Source organism: Raphanus sativus, chromosome 9 (assembly GCF_000801105.2).
Source record: "Raphanus sativus cultivar WK10039 chromosome 9, ASM80110v3, whole genome shotgun sequence".
In the NCBI taxonomy this organism is placed as follows: domain Eukaryota; kingdom Viridiplantae; phylum Streptophyta; class Magnoliopsida; order Brassicales; family Brassicaceae; genus Raphanus; species Raphanus sativus.
Window position 1 is genome coordinate 17345785 of NC_079519.1, and position 20434 is coordinate 17366218.

General features: G+C 32.0%; 2 long non-coding RNA genes and 1 pseudogene across 2 annotated transcripts; 2 read left to right on the top strand and 1 right to left on the bottom strand.

The window, feature by feature from the left end:
- Positions 1-668: 668 nt before the first annotated feature.
- LOC108826269 (uncharacterized) lies at positions 669-2284 on the top strand. Its single transcript, XR_001945408.2, has 3 exons — positions 669-891; positions 964-1342; positions 1615-2284. It is a non-coding gene; the product is annotated as an uncharacterized LOC108826269 (long non-coding RNA).
- A 5085-nt stretch (positions 2285-7369) lies between these two features.
- Positions 7370-8597, bottom strand: LOC108839222 (alpha-galactosidase 1-like; annotated as a pseudogene).
- An 8549-nt stretch (positions 8598-17146) lies between these two features.
- LOC130500404 (uncharacterized) lies at positions 17147-18183 on the top strand. The gene is made up of 2 exons (XR_008939020.1): positions 17147-17716; positions 17827-18183. It is a non-coding gene; the product is annotated as an uncharacterized LOC130500404 (long non-coding RNA).
- Positions 18184-20434: the final 2251 nt, after the last annotated feature.

A 20434-nucleotide genomic window follows, 5' to 3' on the forward strand; every position in this document is an offset into this window, starting at 1 on the left:
AATAGTTAATTAATAGTATTTTTCTTTTTTAAGTTTTAAACAAAATATATAAGTTATTAATTAACATGATCGCGATACATGACAATTATAACTTTAAAATTGTGACATGTGTTAAATAATAACTTTTATATAAATAGTTAGTTAATAGTGTTTTTCCTTTTTAAGTTTTAAACAAAATATTGTAAACAAAAAACAATTTCGTGATTATTTAATATTTTTTTTTTTTTTTTTGTCGTCAAACATACAGACTCATATTGACTCTGTACACCAAACTGGTAGCTCTGCATCCATGTGATTATTTAATATTATTTTATATAAATAGTTAATTAATAGTATTTTTTTTCTTTTTAAGTTTTAAACAAAATATAAGTTACTAAATAACACGATCGCGACACATGGAAATTATAACTTTAAGATTGTGACATGTGTTAAATAATAATTAAGATATTGTTAACGAAAAAATTATACTAATAATTATTTAATAGTAAGCTTCCTTTTTAATAAATTCTAAAGTTGCTTTTTTAAATCATGAAAAAACAAAATTACGAAAGAAAATGGTAGTTTAAATTTTTTCTAAACAAATTATTAAAACCTGAGAATACAAAAGGGCAATTGTCTAAAATAGCACCTTTAAAGTTTTTATCCCAAAAATGACATCTGATGGAAAAAGTCACAAATATGACATTCATTAAAGGGCAAAATGTCTCTACTGCCCCTGTTTTAAAATTAATTAAACAAATGGAAAAAAGAAAAAAAAATCAGAACGCCTCTCTCTCTCACACGACGCGACGGCCATTTTTCTTCTCGGTCTCTTCGACGCGACGGCTACAACGCTCTCCGATTTCTTTTATCATTTCCGGTGATCATCTCATGAAGATTCGATTCTCCAAGGTATAATTCCTCTTCTAAGGGTTTCCTATCTGGGGATTTCATTTGAATTGTTATATAACAGAAAAAATCCAGCTTGCAGGGACGACACTCTCTTCTTCTTCTCTCTCAATCTGATGCCGTCGCTGTCACCGGAGGAAACAAGCTTTGTCATCTAACAATGATCCCTTCCGCAGCGGTGGAAGAGAGGATTCAAATCCACAGCGAAATCAACGGCCATTCGCTTCGTTCGACTCGGATCGATCTCACCAGCTGTTATGAAAATGAATCCTATCCGGTTTCCGTAGTAGAAGAGCTGGATTCGGTTGTTGCAGTGAGAGAAAGCCGCACGGTTGGGGTTTTCTGACGGAGGAGAGTTGGGAGTAGGTAAAGCTGAAGGAGCTGTTGGTCGCAGAGAACGACAAGACTTGAAGTTGACGGAGATCTCGAGATCTCTTGGTTTGAAGACGATGAGGTAAACGTTGATTGTTCTTAGTTTCTTAGTTTTTGTGTTTTTTATTGACGAGCACGGGATGGGACTTTTTTGATTTTGGTTTTAAAATTTGTTGGCATTCATTGAGTTGATGAGACTATGGGAGTGTGAAATGTATTTTGGGATTTTCACTTATGCAGCTGCGGTGGTGCTTGTCACATTATTGACGGAGGATTTTTTTGTTTGTGTTGTTGTTTGTTATATTATGACTTTCTTGGATCTTATGGCTTGATTTTTGTTGGATCTTACTGTAGGTGTAAGTAGTCAAAGCTGTGTTTCCTCACTACACATGGAGTTAAAAGATTCTCGACTCCATATTCAACATTCTCTATAAACGGTTGTGAAATCCTTAGGTGAGAGTTGTGTTTGGTAAAATCAAGTGAATTCTATTTTTTTTACATGGACTCTGACGAAATACGTTCCATTCTACGTTGGATCTGAGTACATGATTGCCATCATTTTACTTTTACTTTTTGTTTTTGGAGTTTTCAATTCATTTAGGAAGCTACTGTACGTATTCAGGATAGTCTTCCTGATTGTTGCATACAGTGTCTCTATCCGAGTCTAAAGCTATCTCTGATGTTCTGCTTATGCCTATTGAAGTGACGTAACTTGAGAATAAAAATTGAGCATGTGTTTCTGATCTTGTAAAAAATTACCTCCTCTACTATCTGAGGAAATTCTGTTCCAAGCTGAGACGAGGATGAGAGCAAGAGGGACCCAGATGCAGCAGCTCTCTGTTGCGGATATTGGAATTCAACTCTTTAATCTTGCTATATTGGATAGCTTTTGACATTTTCAGGATGGGTTTCCAAAAAAAAAAAAGTGTGTTTTCTTACATAAGTCTGTTTTCGAAGAAAATCAAAAGCGTGTAAAAAGTGTTAGACATTAAAATGTGATAGCTTGAAGCAATTTCAGTAATTTTATCAAGAAAGTGTTAAATATGTATATCATTATAAACACACATATTATCTAGGATAGCTTGTTAAACTTTCAGGATAAGTTTCCAGAAAATAAAATGAGTATCTTTTCTTGTGTAAGTTTGTTTTCGAAGAGAATCAAAAGCGTGTGAGGAATGTGACAATCTTTGTTCTGGATGGCTTCCAGAATTGGAACTTAATCTTCCAGAACAACCTAAACAAAAAAATATAATCAAAATCTATAAAAAAAAATTCATTGGCTATAGAAATCACCAAATAGAGTTCATTGTCTACAAAACAAAGAACACATATCAAACAGAGAACATTAAAATAGGATACCTTGAAGCATTTTCAGTAATTCTATCAAGAAAGTGTTAAATGTGTATATCATTATAAACACACATATTATCTAGAATAGCTTGTTAAACTTTCAAGATGGGTTTCCAGAATATAAAATGAGTGTGAGGAATGTTAGACAATCCTTGTTCTGGATGGCTATCCTGAATTGGAACTTAATCTTTCAGAACAACCTAAACAAAAAAAACATAATCAAAATCTATAAGAAAATTCATTGGCTATAGAAATCACCAAAATATAGTTCATTGTCTACAAAACAATGAACACATATCAAACAGACATATCACCAAAATATAATGTTAGACATTAAAATGTGATAGCTTGAAGCAATTTCAGTAATTTTATCAAGAAATTGTTAAATGTGTATATCATTATAAACACACATATTATCTGGGATAGCTTGTTAAACTTCCAGGATGGGTTTCCAGAAAATAAAATGAGTTTCTTTTCTTGCTTAAGTTTGTTTTCGAAGAGAATCAAAAGCATGTGAGGAATGTTAAACAATCAGTGTTCTGGATGGCATCTTAAATTGCAATTTAATCTTCCAAAAAAATATAATCAAAATCTATAAAAAAAAATCATTGGCTAGAGAAATCACCAAATAGAATTCATTGTTTACAAAATAGAGAACACATATCAAACAGAGAACATTAAAATAGGATAGCTTGAAGTATTTTCAATAATTTTATCAAGAAAGTTTTAAATGTTGTATAATTATAAAACATATATGTTATATAATGAGTGTATTTTCATGATGAGTTTTGGCATTTTCAGGATGGGTTTCCAGAAAATAAAATGAGTGTATTTTCTTGCATAAGTCTGCTTTCGAAGAGAATCAAAATCGTGTAAGGAATGCTAGACAATCTTTCTTCAGGATGTCTATCCTAATTTGAAATTTAATCTTCCAATATATATATATATATATATATATATATATATATATATATATATATATATATATATATATATATATATGTATATATAATCGAAATCTATACAAAAATTTAACTGGCTATAGAAATCACCAAATAGAATTTATTGTATACAAAATAGAGAATACATATCAAATAGAGAACATTAAAATAGGATAGCTTGAAGCATTTTTAATCATTCTATCAGGAATGTGTTAAATGTAGTATAATTATAAAACAAATATGTTATATAGGATAGCTTTTGGCACTTTCAGGATGAGTTTCCAGAAATAATAAAATGAGTGTGTTTTCTTGCATAAGTCTGTTTTCGAAAAGAATCAAAAGCGTGTAAGGAATGTTAGACAATCCTTGTTCAGGATGGCTATCCTAAATTGGAACTTAATGTTCCAAAAAAAAACATAATCAAAATCTATTAGAAAATTCATTGGCTATAGAAATCACCAAATAGAGTTCATTGTCTACAAAATAGAGAACATTAAAATATGTTAGCTTGAAGCATTTTCAATAATTTTATCAAGAAAGTATTAAATGTGGTATAATTATAAAAATATGTTATATAGAATAGCTTTTGGCATTTTCAGGATGGATTTTTCAGAAAAAATAAAATGAGTGTGTTTTTTTGCATAAGTCTGTTTTCGAAGAGAATCAAAAGCGTGTAATTAAGGAATGTTAGACAATCTTTGTTCAGGATGGCTATTCTAATTTGGAACTTAATCTTAGAAAAAATAGTAGTTTAGCCATTAAGCTGAGGAGAATCATTTGTTTTCATTGTCTACAAAATAGAGAACACATATCAAACCTTTTGATTGGTTACTTGTTTGGCTTACGCATACTGATATTTTTGGTAGGATATGTGAATTTGCTTATGAAATTTCTAAACGATTGTTTGTGCCTGTGAAATTGTGTTTTTTTCAGGAAGGATTTGTATAGTTTTAGGAAGGATATTTATAGTTTCAGGAAATCTTTCCAGAAAATTCGGTGTTAAAAATTTTTGAAATATTTTTTTACATGGTTACGCAGGATAGTAATACGATGGAATTTTTATTACCTCTCAGACAAACACTGCATGAGCTGAAGTATCAGATTGGTTCAGAGCCAAGGCAAAAATGTTTGAGACTAATTATTGAAATTTTTCAAATTTCTAAATGTAACAAGAAATCATTGTACATATTCTGGATGACTTTACAAAACCAAAAAAAAAATAGAAAAGACTTAGCAGCTGACCATAACCAACATCAACACCATACACATGAGCTGCACCATAAAGAAGCAAACAATCTGTAAACCCTCCGAGTCCAGAATCAAGAACTACTTTCTCAGAAACATCAACATCTAGCTTCTCTATTGCAGCTTTCAGCATAAGCCCACCTCTGCAAGTTGGAGACAACAGAGAGAGGAAAGTCGACAAAAAACAAGATCCCAAAGAACTAAGGAAACCGTGTAAAGACATGGTAAGAATCATCACCTACATACACATTTGGGAAGCTCAGTTGTAATCTTAATGTGGAGACACCATTGGCTACAGGCTTTCCAGCTTTACTAGCTCTTTTCCCATCCACTAACACTTTGCCTAAATAACATACGTACACTAGAAATAAAGCTACTTCTATGTCTTTTGCTCAAGACGAATAACATAAACCTCTATGTACCTTGTAAGATCCATGATTGTAAAAAAAAAGATCCATGATTGTATACAACAAGAAGAATTCCAATAAAATGAAAGATGAAAGGTTGTTGATTTCAATACTAGGGGGAAAAAGACCCTTACTTCTTTCCACGTAAAGAATAAGTCTTATTACTAAAAATTAGAAATGTTTCTTTTAAACAAAAATATGATTGATTAATTGTTATATGATAGCTTTTGGCACTTTCAGGATGGGTTTCCAAAAAAAGATGAGTAAGTTTTCTTGCACAAGTATGTATTCGAAGAAAATCAAAAACGTGTAAGGAATGTTAGACAATTCTTGTTCAGGATAGCTATCCTAAATTGAGATTTAATCTTCCAAAAAAAAAAAACATAATCAAAATTCATAAAAAAATTCACTGGCTATAAAAATCAACAAATAGAGTTGATTGTCTACAAAATAGAGAACACATATCAAACAGAGAACATTAAAATAGGATAGCTTGAAGTATTTTCAATAATTCTATCAAGAAAGTGTTAAATGTGGTATCCTTATAAAACACATATGTTATATAGGATAGCTTGTGGTATTTTCAGGATGGGCTTCCAGAAAAAATAAAATGAATGTGTCTTCTTGCATAAGTATGTTTTCGAAGAAAATCAAAAGCGTGTAAGGAATGTTAGACAATTCTTGTTCAGGATGGCTATCCTAAATTGAGGCTTAATCTTCCAAAACAAAAAAAAAACATAATAAAAAAATATAAAAAAAATCATTGGCTATAGAAATCACAGAGAACACATATAAAAGAGAGAAAATAGAAATATGATAGCTTCAAGCCTTTTCAGTAATTCTATAAAGAAAGTGTTAAATTTTGTATGATTATAAAAGACATATGTTATCTAGGATAGCTTTTGGCACTTTCAAGATGGGTTTCCAGAAAATAAAATGAGTCTGTTTTCGAAGAGAATTAAAAAGCGTATAAAGAATGTTAGATAATTCTTTTTCTGGATGGCTATCCTGAATTGGAACTTAATCTTCAGAACAACCAAAACAAAACAACATAATCAGAAATTCATTGGCTATAAAAGTCTCCAAATAGAGAACAAATATAAAAGAGAGAACTTGGAAATATGATAACTTGAAGCCTTTTCAGTAATTCTATAAAAAGTGTTAATTGTGGTATGATTATAAAAGACACATGTTATCTAGGATAGATTTTGGCACTTTCGGGATGGGTTTCCAGAAAATAAAATGAGTGTGTTTTATTACATAAGTCTGTTTTCGAAGAGAATTAAAAAGCGTATAAAGAATGTTAGACAATTCTTGTCCTGGATGGCTATCCTGAATTGGAACTTAATCTTCAGAACAACCAAAATAAAACAACATAATCAGAAATTCATTGGCTATAAAAATCTCCAAATAGAGAACAAATATAAAAGAGAGAACATGGAAATATGATAACTTGAAGCCTTTTCAGTAATTCTATAGAAAAGTGTTAAATGTGGTATGATTATAAAAGACACATGTTATCTAGGATAGGTTTTGGAACTTTCAGGATGGGTTTCCGGAAAATAAAATGAGTATATTTTATTACAAAAATCTGTTTTCGAAGAGAATTAAAAAGCGTGTAAAGAATGTTAGACAATTCTTGTTCTGGATGGCTATCCTGAATTGGAACTTAATCTTCAAACAACCAAGAGAAAACAACATAATCAGAAATTCATTGGCTATAGAAATCTCCAAATAAAGAACACATATAAAAGAGAAAACATGGAAATATGATAGCTTGAAGCCTTTTCAGTAATTCTGTAAAGAAAGTGTTAAATGAGCATGATATGATTATAAAAGACACATGTTATCTAGGATAGCTTTTGGCACTTTCAGGATGGGTTTCCAGAAAATAAATGACATATTATTTTGATTTCTTCTTTAATTTTTATTTTTATATCTCTACTTACATATTCATTTGTTGTTTGTTTGCATCAATTTAATGTGTTTAGGAAATGTTGCTTATAATATTGTTAGTCTTTTGTTGCTTGTGCTTGTGAAATTTTGCAGTGTTTAGAAAAATTTCAGGAAAGATTTGTGTAGTTTCAGGAAAGCATTCCAGAAAATCGAATGGTAACAAAATTAAAAAAAAATTGATACAAACAGTTTCTGTTTAGAAAAAAAAACAGTTATCATAACGTGGAACACTATATTGATACAAACAATTATCACAACGTGGAACACTTTATTGATACAAACAGTTATTGTTTTAAAAGAACAATTGGTTATTACATCATGCAACAGGTTCGAGAACATACAACTTGCAAGCATGAGAATCAACCGTTGCCGTCAAGTTCCCTACAAACTTTTGCTTCAATGTTTTGTGCTGTTCTCATATAACAACAAAAACGCATTCATCATAAAACAAAAACATTTGATTTTTTTATCAAACGGTGTTTGATTTATGTATGTGTATTACCTTCCATAGATCTCTGGCTTCAACAACGCTATTTGCAGGAATCTCAATATCATCCCAAAAAGCAGTAATGTCAGATCGTTTTGGTCCACGGTTCAACAGAAGCAAAGCTACTCTGTAACCTGACAATGGCCTGCCCGAACATGGATATCACCTTCCATTTTAGCTTTCTTGGCTTGAACACCATGTGGATCTACAATAAACGTTTTATCTGTCTGTCATATATATACTCAAACATCATAATGATGGCTGAAACAGTAATTTAAGTACCTTGATTAATAGCAATGACCTCCTTGTTTGCCACAATCTCCATAGTCTCTTTGGTCATGTTTCTTATGTCACAGCCAAGTAGAAGAGGAGCCTTAGAGATCGCCCATATGCTGAAATGGACTATGTATTCGTCTTTAGTCATCCCTCCAATACCCACTTCAAGCATATCCAGATCTGCAACTAACAACACTCATCATAACCTAAAACCCATCACAAAATCTGCAAAACACACATAAGGCTTTAAACATACAATGGATGGTTCAGATGGTGGATAGTATTGAAGTTGGGGACGCTGATTCATTATCTTGAGATGGTGGATAGTATTGACGGGAATTCGCCATTAATTATCAAAATCCAGTAAAGGAATGTCCTGTGCAACAAATGGGAACTCAATTTTAGAATCAACATTACTCAATTGCATTCCTCAGTGATCGTGATTCTCAAACAACACCTCGTAAGCGAGCAAATAGGAGGAAATCGGTGATTGACTCTCGAGGAGCTAGCTATAACAAAAAATCCAGGTCAGGCAAGAGTCTCGTGAAGAGTGAAGTTACCTGAGGAAGTTTCCGATATGGGAAAATCAAGTGGGAGAAAAGTCTCAGGGTGACTAGTGAATATTGGAGTTCAGATCTGAGTTTTTGAAACCTTCTCCCGAGACGAAGAACAGTGAGAGAGAGAACTAGGTGAGGGACGATGGTGGTGGTGACGGTGAGAGGGGAGACGACGACGACGGTGAGAGAAGAAGATGACGAGAGGAGAAGACGGCGGCGAGAGGAGAGGAAGAAGACGACGGTGAACGAGAGGAGACGAGAGGAAGAAGACGATGGTGACAAATGATTTCAATTTTTTTTAATTAATCATGGGGACATAAGGGTAATTGATACCTTTAATGAAACCTATTTTTGTGACTTTTGGCTTTGAGTGCTAGTTTTGGAAGAAAAACTTAGATTAGTGCTATATATGTCATTTTCTCAATACAAAAGATTATTTATTTTTTTTTAAAAAGAATCTAAATATTTTTCCCTTATTAAAATTCTAAGCAAAAAAGAGTTGTAAAAAAAATCTTTTTATTTCTCTATAATTAACTAATATTCTGTGGAAACTCCAATAGTCCATGTTTGAGTAATGGATATTGATATGCCATTACGGGTATACACTTCGAAAAGGCAGAGAAAGAGAAGAGAGGAAGCGGTTCAAGAGTGATCAGAAAGAGAGCTTATGGAATAAAGGCAGTTCAAGACTGAGAAGAGAAGCTGCTTATCGTGTAACTTCTTATCAGTGATAAGAACAATATAGAGATATTGTAAGAGGTCCAGTATATAAAGATCTCAGTACTGTTCATTTCAGTTAGGCAATTGGTATTTTACTCGAAGCTTGTTAGCTCTAGGAGATACAAGATTGTAAAGGCTTAGTCTCTGATTTGTAGAGATTAAGAGAGAAAGATTGGGAGGTTATTGATCATAATACATCATAGTTCTTAACACCTCTATGGAAGAAAATAAATTAACAACTGCGTTGCTGCATTAACTATCAACTTCTTAAGCCTAACAACCGTAACCAGAAAAGTAAGCTAAACAAACAGTCATTACAAGTGCATCTGCTAACATAGGAAAATCGATCAAATGTTCATGTTATCCCATCTCTAACAACAGACATTCTCAGATTTCTTTTCAAAACCAGTGTCCCCTAAGTGATTAAATGGTTCAAAGATCCACAAAAAGGGAGCCCAAATTCACGACCAAACCTTCACAAAGCAAAGCACCAACGCCGTAATAAACAGAGCATCAACGTCTTCTCAGGAGAAACAAGCACTATTAATCAGGGAGGAGGTAATAATACAAACCCACTGTTAATCACACTCTAAAAACAGTCATAAATGAGAACAAAAACAACATATTCCCCCAAATATCCACTACGCCAGCCTCAACACTAGTATCTATAACCACAAGTGTAATGGCGTGGGTCTCACAAAAGTAGCAAAACTCGGTCACAAAAAGAATGAAATAAGAACCAATTTTGAAATGTTTCTTGCATTGTTCACGGGCCCCACTGACACGTGGCGATCCACGATTGGTTCGTTTTTGATTTTTATTTTCAGACAAAAATAACAAAAAAAAATTCTCTAAGAAACTCATTTAAGGGTCATGGGATAATAATGCTCTTAGGTCATCATTGTCGATTACACTGTATTTGGTTATAAAAAGCTCCAATACACGAGCAACCCAAAATAAAGTAATCCAAAATCATATAGTGATTCATGAATTAAATTACATAATAAAGTTTATCTCAAAACATAAATAGTTTATTGTTTAAATTTTTTTAATCCTTTTTTTAAAACAAAATCTGGATATAAATGACTTTTCACATAAGAAAGTGTAGTTTACAAAAAAGGAAAAAAAACTGTATTCTTAAAATTTAAAGTCATAAATAGGGTATTTTTCAAATTGTCCCAACAATCTAATTGGTTGATCAAAAAAAAATCTAATCTATTAAAATAAAATCATTATTGATTTCATGTGTGATTTTTTTTGTGGACAGTTTCTTAGAAACTATATTAAATTTTACATAATTTAGTTAGAATATCTTTCAGTATCTTTACCTTTTTAACTGAAATACAACTGAGTATTTTTTTATAAAAAAAAATATATAACAAAATCTTTGTTAAATCTTTTTAGGAGCTTTTTAAGAAAAAATTGAAAAAATAAGAATTTAAATTCTAATTATCCTAAAATATAGTTAGGTATCAGAACTAATTTAGCTTTGATGTAAACGAAAACTAAAATTATGTAAAAAATATTATACTCAATGCTAATAACAACTAGAATTTGAACCCGCACGTCCGTGCGGATATTTTTTCTTTTATAAATGTACAACTTTGAAATTATCATAAACATTTTAAATATATGATTTATATTTTAGTATTTTATGTTGTGTAACATTATAATCGTATTGTTTAGATTTCTTATTGGACATTATTAATATATAGTGATCTATTTTATATATTTTAGTTAGTTATAAATTGTTATTGTATACAATACGTTTTAAAACAAATTTAGCTATACTGTAAAAATATATAATTTTATAGTATAACTAACCATTTTAGAAATGATGATCTAATATTTTAGCCCACATCTGAGTAAAATATGTTTAATTTTTTTTTTTGTCGTCGACTTTTACAGACTCATATAGACTCTGTAAACCAGGTTGGTGGCTCTTCATCCATGTGCACAACAAAAGACGCTTGAGTCCTAGCCCCTTGTGCTAGTCCATCGGCCTTCAGATTGTGTGTGCGTGATACATAAATGATATCTGAGCTGTGAAAATTGTCTTGCAAGGTCTTGATATCTTCTAAGTAGGCTGCAAACGCAGGCCATTCCTCTGGTTCGGACACCATCTTTACCAATTGAGAACAGTCTGTTGCAAATGTAATCCTAAATTGATGCAAATTCCTCATACACTCCATTGCCCAAATTAATGCTTCCACCTCAGAATGAAGAGGAGATAGAGAAGCAAGGACATTCCTTGCCCCCATTAAGCCAGTGAATCCTTGAAGAGTACTGTACCACCCTTGTCCAGAGTATACTTCCTTATCCTTCCAAGAACCATCTACGAAACACCATCTTCCTGGTATTGACGGTAAATCCGGGATTGGCCGTTCTATTACCGAGATGGCTAGCGATTGTGCCTCTTCCCATATTTTTGCTTCTGTTACTGCTATCTTAAGTGTTTCACTAGGCTCAATATCCAAATTACTAAAGACCTTATTGTTCCGTCCTTTCCAGATATACCATAAAATCCATGCAAAATGATGATCATCCATTTTTGGTAGAACTCTCCAGAATAGATGATCCATATTCGTGTAGAGAGACTCAGTTGGGAAGATTGTTGGATTAGATGGTATCTGGGATAAAGCCCAAACCTGGCGAGCCGGAGGACATTCAAAAAACACATGGTTTATTGATTCCTCTGGGGCACCACATCTATCACAACATATATCTCCTGTAAGTCCTCTAGCATGTAAATTTTTCCTCACTGCTATACATCCTGATACCAATTGCCATAAGAAATGTTTAAGTTTAGGGGGACAACGAATTTCCAACAGTGTGCCTTGAGAGCATCAACCGTGGGTCCCACCATCTGTGGAGGTTTTTCAACATCAGGATACACCCGTTCCACTTGATAACCAGACTTGACCGAGTATTTTCCATTTTGAGTAAAGTGCCATCCCTCTCTATCCATCCTCTGAAATTTATCCAAAGGTATACTTTCTATTATTTTCACATCCTGGGGATCCACTACCGCCCTAATTGCCTGTGAGTTCCAAATCCGTAGATCGTGATCAATAAGTTGATCGACCGTAAGGTCAGGGTAACTAGCAACATGATTTTTATTTGCTGGTCTCGGGTGAGTGGTTGGGAGCCAGGGATCATTCCATACAGATATAGATGATCCTGTTCCCACCCGTTTAATTAGTCATTTGCTAACCAGAGATCTAGCTGAAGATATACTCCGCCAGCCATATGACGGGGAGTATGAACGAATCGGATCCAGGGGTGATGTGTTCCTGAAATACCGTCCTTTAAAAACCCGAGAGAATAACGTATTTGGCTTCTCTATGAGTCTCCATAACTGTTTAGCCAACATTGCTGTATTAAAATCTGCTATTTCCTTGAATCCCAGCCCACCCTCTTCCTTATCTAGGCAAACCTTATCCCATGATTTCCAATGCATTCCTTTTGTACTACCTCCTTGACTCCACCGAAACTTAGCTACCACACTTGTTAATTTCTTTGTGGTCGCTTTCGGCAAACGATAACATGACATGACATGATTAGGTAGAGCCGTGGCCACAGATTTAATAATCACTTCCTTTCCTCCTTTTGTAAAAAACTTAAAGGTCCACCCATTAATTCTGGCGTTCAGACGATCATGAAGAAATCCAAACACCTGAATTTTAGACCCCGCAAGGTTTTCCGGTAAACCCAAGTAAGAGCCCATACCACCCAAATTATGAATTCCTAAGATGTCTCTCATCTCCTGTCTGCAGGATTCCTCAATCTTATGTCCAAATTGAATCGAAGATTTTTGGAAGTTAATAAGTTGACCCGAGACCGCCTCATAATCCTTTAAAATCCGTAAGATGATTTGACACTCATCTCTTTTTGCTTTGCAGAAGAAAAGGCTATCGTCTGCAAAAAGCAGATGAGAGATTGAGGGGCAGGCTCTTGCCACCTTCATTCTCGTAATCTGTTTATTTCTCTCCGCCTTTTTTAGTAAAATATGTTTAATTAAAATTACTTATTATAGTACTTATATATTTATATAGCACTATAGCTATGAAAAATATTAAAGGTTATTTATATTATAAAATTCATGTAGTTGTATAAATATAATTTATCAATCATAAATTCATATACAGTTAAAGTGGAAGAATTGTTTTTGTATATTTCTAACGCACCACAACTAAATACATCAGTTATTTTAGGTTTTGAAAAATCTAAATGCAAGAATAAATAAGAATAAAATAAATACAATAAAATGTAAATAGTTTCAAATGAATATAAATAGTGAAAGTTTTACGAATGTATAGTAATTAGAATGAAACTAATTAATGTTGTTAGCCATAAAAATAGGAGTGGAAAATTTGAAATATTGAAAGTAAATCAAGGGGATTTCAAAAAGATCTTATTAATATCTATTTCTAGTAAAATATGAATAGGTCCAAAATGTAAATGACAACATTTATAAGTAGATAAAAAATAGGACTCTGTTTTAATAGATTAGATGTAAATTGATTAACTTTTTGAAAATATATTTACATATATTTTGTTAGAAAGGAATATTCATTTATCTTTCTAATATAAAATTAAAATTTTATAATTAAATAATGAAGAATGATAAGTAAAAACCATAAATTTATCAAATGACAAATAAGTTATACTATGCCCAAATTTTGCTTAAAATTATTCTGCCGATATGAGCAAATAATACCATATTAAAATTACAAACACAGCCAATCTTAATTATTTTTTGAACAAATAGCTATTTTTAAATTTATTCTCTTAAATAATAAAAAATACTTGTACGGTTGTGCAAGTCAAATTCTAGTTATATCTTATGACGTTAACAATATAATAATTCACTAACTAACTAATAACTCTTAATAACTAAGATACAGAGTGTATTTTTATTTTACATAATAATACATTTTTACTTTTGTTCACACCTAAAACAACCAGTTGAAAAAACCATTTATAATAAATAACTATTCATTCCAAAAGTGAATTGTGGACACCCAGTATTCAAAGATAACTCTAAAGATAATTTTAATATTAATTACAAGAGCGGATAGTCTTGCACGTGGTGCTAGACAGCAAAACTCTTTCATCGTCCACATGGATGCAGAGCTTCCAGTTTGGTATACAGAGTCTAGATGAGTCTGTGTCTTTGATGTCAAAAAAAAAAATATTAATTATGGGAAAGGTGAATGAGATTCTTTTCAGGTTTTCTCGACGAAACCGTCTCTGTTCACGGAAAAGGTTTGTGGTGAAGGAGAGAGCTTTTAAGGACTGATGCAGCAAATAACGTGGAAAGACTCTCAGATTCCAAAATCAATTTCGACAGAGAAGACAACACAATATCTGGCGCTGAATTGAAGTCGTGATTTCTGATTTGAATCCGAGGTTTTCAAAGAGGTTAGTTGCTTTCATAATCTTAGATTATTGCATCTTCCTTCCTCTCTTGTTGCAAGTCAAGATCACTTTTTAAAAACATAAGGCAAGGTGACTCAAAGATTGTAAAACAAGAACAACGAAAACATATATGAAGAAGGCGGCTCGAACACGGGATTGTAGAATTGCGAAAAACGAAGATGAGGAAGGAGACAAACCCAAGATGAATCTCTATACTACTTTAATGTAATGGAAAGATTGTAATCACTTTAAGTTACAAAAAAAAAAGATTGTCATCACTTCAAATTTGATAGTTCTCTGTTTATTAATATACAGTGCACTATTTATCATGTTGTATTTCATTTGATACTTGAAAAAGCATGTTTAGTCTTGTTTGCAACTATACTTTGAAAATTTTATGTGTTAGTTGTTGTTTCATATTCCATTTATATGATATTCGTACTGAAGTGTATATGAGTTGTATATTGGTGTGTATATGAGTTTGAAAAGAGAAATAGTATAGCCAAATGTAAGTAGAATAGAATTTATTAAGCTATGGAATAGTTTAATATTGCAAAAATAAAATATTATTTTTTTATTTTAATTTTATTTTACATAGTATAAATATATATATTTTGATTCATATTTAGGTTTAGGTTTAGTAATCAGTGTTTAGGGTTTATTATTTAGGGTTTGAGGTTGAGATTAGTATTTAGAGGGCGTGGGTGGGGTTTTTAAATAAAATAGCAGCATGGACCATGTTCAGTTTAGCAAACCATTCTACTTAGTATATTAAAATGCAATGTTAATATTATTCTAATTTTGTTAACACTACAAGAAAACAAGTCTATTGCAAGGGAAATTTGCAAGAGAAAAATTTCCTCACAAATTTGAGACATATTTGCAACGAAATTGCAAGAAAAGTTATCACCCTCGCAAATCTCTTGCAAATTTGCAAGGAAAACATTTCTCTCGCAATTCCCTTGCAAATTTGCAAGAAATTTGCGAGGAAAATGTCTCCCTCGCAAATTTGCAAGAGATTTGCAAGGGTAGTTACAGCGTCCTTGCAAATCCCTTGCAAATTTGCAAGATTAAAATTCTCTCGCAAATTTGCAAGGGATTTGCAAGAACTTTATATGTCTATCTTGTTTTCTTATAATTCTTGAAACTTGAACTGATATTACTAAGTACTAAATATCAAAACTTTATAATTTATACAATAAACACACATCAACTAAATTTCCACAAAAAAAATAAAACAAAATTTCACGTTAATTATTTTTTCCAAACAAAAAATACAAAATCCATAGTAGTCCACCAAAAATATACCAAACCCCAAATGAAACCCTAAAATTATTGATTTATGAATTTGCAAGTAAGTTGCAAGGAATTTGCAAAGGATCCCTCGCAATTCCCTTGCTAATTTGCGAGAGAATCTAATTTCCCTTACAAATTTGCAAGGGTTTTGCGATAGACTCGTTGCAATTTCCTTGCAAATCCATGTTTCCAAATTCCAATTTTCCTTTTTAAATCCTTAAACCCTAAACGAGTTTTAAACCCTAAACTCCAAACAAAAAATTTGAACTTCAATATTCTAATATTAAATATTAGATTTAACTTGACATGTTAAATATAAACTCAAAAATTATTTCCTTTTCAAAAATTAATCTCAAATCTCAATACCCTATACTCTAACCTCTATTTTTAAATTCAAAACTTTAAATCTAAACTCTAAATAACAACTTTTCAAACGTAAATATAATTATTAAAATAAATTCAGATTTGTTTTCAAATTTTAGCTTAAAATCTTATATCAATACCCTAAACTTTTAACCCTTAAACTCTATATATATCATACTCCAAATTAATCAATGCCATAAACTCTAACTAAAATCTTAAAACTGATATTTTTAATTATCTAGCTTCAAATCTTGTAGTGTTAGTGTATAGAAAACATAATAAAATCCTAAAACAATTTAACTATAAATTTGCAAGGAAATTGCAATGGTTCTCTCGCAAATCTATTGCAAATTTGCAAGGGAATAATTTCCGTCGCAATTTGCAAGGAACTTGCGAGGGTTCCGGTGCAATTCCCTTGCAAATCCATGTTTCCAAACTCTAGTTTGTCTTTTTAAATCCCTAAACCCTAAACGAGTTTTTAAACACTAAACTCCAAACAAAAAATTTAAACTTTAATATTCTAACATTAAATCTTAAATTTAACCTAACATATAAAATATAAAACCAAAAATTTTTTTTTTTTCAAAAACTAATCTCAAATTTCAATACCCTATACTTAACCTCTATTCTAAATTCATAACATTAAATCTAAACTCTAAATAAAAACTTTTCAAACGTAAATATAATTCTTAAAATAAATTCAAATTTATTTTCAAATTTAGCTTAAAATCTTATATCAATACCTAAACCTTTAAACCTTAAACCCTATATATATCATACTCCAATTTCACCAATATCATAAACTCTAACTAAAATCTTAAAACATATAATTTTTATTATTTAATTTCAAATTTTGAATTGTTTATAAAGTAAAATTTAAAAAGTAAATATAAAGAAACATATTAATGTATAGAAAACATAACAAAACCCTAAAACAGTTTAACTATAAATTTGCAAGGAAATTGCAATGGTTTCCTCGCAAATCTATTGCAAATTTGCAAGGGATTAAGCTCCATCACAATTTGCGAGGGATTTGCGAGGGATCCGTTGCAATTCCCTTGCAAATCTGGTTTCCCCAAAATAAAAAAAAAAAGAAAAGAGGAGAAGAGTTTCCAGAACTAGGGTTCGTATATAATTACATAAACCTAATGCTCTTCATTTGTTCGAGCTGTCAAGAAAAAAAACCAATTTTTTTTTAATCTTTTCTCTCCTCTCGCTGGACCTCTCTCTCTCGCTCTCCCGTGTTTGCTCTCTCATTCTTACCTCCATGGCTCCTCTCCGACCACACCGCCAGATCTCTACTCGTCGCCGGCTCTCCTCTCTTCTCACACCGCCGGATCTCCTCTTTCTTTCTCACGCCGGCTCACCTCTCTCTGTCTTTCACACCAATGAACGTTACTCCACAAAGCTCTTGCTCAGCGTCCCACCACCACCACGGTTCGAACTCTATCTCTCTCTCTCTCTCTCTCTCTCTCTCTCTCTCTCTCTCTCTCTCTCTCTCTCTCTCTCTCTCTCTCTGTCTCTCAGTTTTGAACTGTTTTTTTCAGGAATGTAGAAGCAAGGCAAGACAAGGCACACCACGGTTAGATTTGATTTCTTTCATTTGGTAAAGGAAGTTGAAGGATGGAGAAGAAGCTTGATGGTTGAGGAGACCAGGGAAGCCGTGGTCGCAGGGGTGGTGGTGCGGCTGGTGGTGCGGCGAAGGAGGCCAGAAGTGGAGGAGTCATGGAGGTGGCTCTTTCATTTTAGGGTTCGAGATTCTTTAATCCGGTTTAATCAACTAAACTGGTTTAATTAACTAAACCGGCTTGTTGTAAATTAACTTTTGTTTTAAGATTTTTATTCATGTATTTACATTTATCTAAATGTATCAGTTTAATATATATTATATAATTTATTTGTAATTTTATTTTTGTATTTTTTTAATATTTTTTAAAAAAATTGCGAGGGAACACTTTAAATGCAGAGCTCTTGCAAATTTGCAAGAGAATTAAATTCCTCGCAAATTTTGCGAGGGAAGATATTTCCGTTGCAAATTTGCAACGGAAATACGTTCCTTGCAAATTTGCAAGGAAAATTTGTTCGTCGCAGATTTGCGAGCGTTTTGCAAGCGATTTAAATTTGCGACTAAGGATTCAGTTCGCTTGCAAATATCTTGCAATCGACGATTTGCAACGGAATTGCAATGCATTTTTCCCTTGCAACAGACAAGTTTTCTTGTAGTGTAAATATAATGGAAAAATATGTTTATATTACAAAATAAAACAAGAATTGTGAGTCCAATAGAACTTATAATAAATATGTTTGTGGTAAATAATAGTAGAAAGTGGTTGTCCCACCCTTTACAGAGAACAGATCCAAAAGCATTTAAGAATCCGTTCTAATCCTAACATTATCTAATGTCCTAAGTATGTATAGAACTCACAAACAACAATGAAGTATTCCATACTACTTAAACGGATATTGTCCGTATGTTGACATGGACTTCATTCAACCACTTGGTAGTGTCTACAAGTCTGTAACTCATGTCCACAGCTACAACTCAGAACGCCATTCACTCTCTCCATATTAACATGCTACTTGCAAAAATAAGGGTATAACCGGCTCAATAAGAGAGTAAATGTTAGAAGCTTAATTATGTCAAAATAATTGTTATAATCTTAGTTTCAATTCCAAATTTGGTTATCTAATTCTCTCTAAAATAAATAGGTTACCAGTTTATCCAAAAAAATAAAAATTTCTAGGGAAGCGATAAACTAAAAAAATAGTTGATTACTAAATAACGCATATCACACATTTCATTTTAAGGTATTCTCAAGCGAATTGCATCCCTTGAATGTTTGTTTTGCCATGTAAATCATGATTTGGATGAGTAATGAAACATTGAACTTTTTGAATTGTATATTTAATGGGAACCCAGCTTCAAATAGAACACTTTATTCTTACCCATTCATTTCTTTTTATTTTTCTAATTAATTTTTATTTTTAAATTTCAATTCCTAAACCTTTACCCAGTTTTGAGTGTCTATACAAATCTAGATTATATATTATGGCGGAAGAGCAATACTGAATATTTGTAGTTGGATAGAGATTCAAATATGAGGATAATTTGGTATCTTTGGAAAGTTCGGAATGTTAAATTATTTGGGGAAATTAACATAGAGCTGATCAGGCATGCAAAAGAAAAATGTTAATCATGGTTTTGCATAAAATGCATCAGCCTCTATAGAGGTACAACCACTACATCTAATAGCTTTACAAGCCGTATGCATAAATGAAAATTGGTATGGTGGATGGTTCATGGATAGATACACCACATTTTAGTGAATTTAGATGGGTTTAGAAGGATATGTCTGACAAAATTCATCTTCTGGGTTGAAAAAAACAAAGGAGACGAGTGTCCTCTTTGCACACGGAACTGGAAGCACTTGTTTGGGCAAATAAAAATATATTACAATATTCAAAATGTCATTATTTTGTATTAGACTACAAGATCGATTGTAATGATTGAAGCACCACATACATGACCAAACATTGCGATGAAGTTTTCAGTCTTTCAAGATTATTACATACCTGAGACACAAAACAAAATTATAATTTAATATAAATTACAAGCTTTTTTAATAGAAAACATTTTGTTTGTGATGTAAAAAATTGAAATAGTAGTCTTTTTCTAAAAAGGAAAATTCTATTTTTAGCAAAAAGAGTTACTTATCTTTATCAGTATTTTATCACTTTGTCTTTTCACGTAGATAAGTGAGAAGTTTGTGTAAGAAATAGGACAATTAAGAGGAAGAAAGAACAAAAGAAAATCCAAAACTAAAGAGTTATTACAAATCCACCCATAGTGAGATTCCCGCTTCTCCCGCTTGTTTGCTTAGCTCTTACCTTTGTCAGAAAATTGCTCTCCTTCCTCCTATTCGATTTTCTTTGCCTAATATTTTTTATCCATTGTCCTCTGATTCTCTCCGGATCTGTAAGTTTTTAATACATCGATCATATATAGTTGAAATAATTTGTCAGAAAGGGTTTAAATCATTAGACTAAATCAATGTTTTAAAATGTCAAATCTGTGAATTGTATATTTTTTCTTTGGAATTAACAGTTCTTTGATTGTTGGGAACCAGATTTTTGGGAATAGCCTTGTTGGTGGAT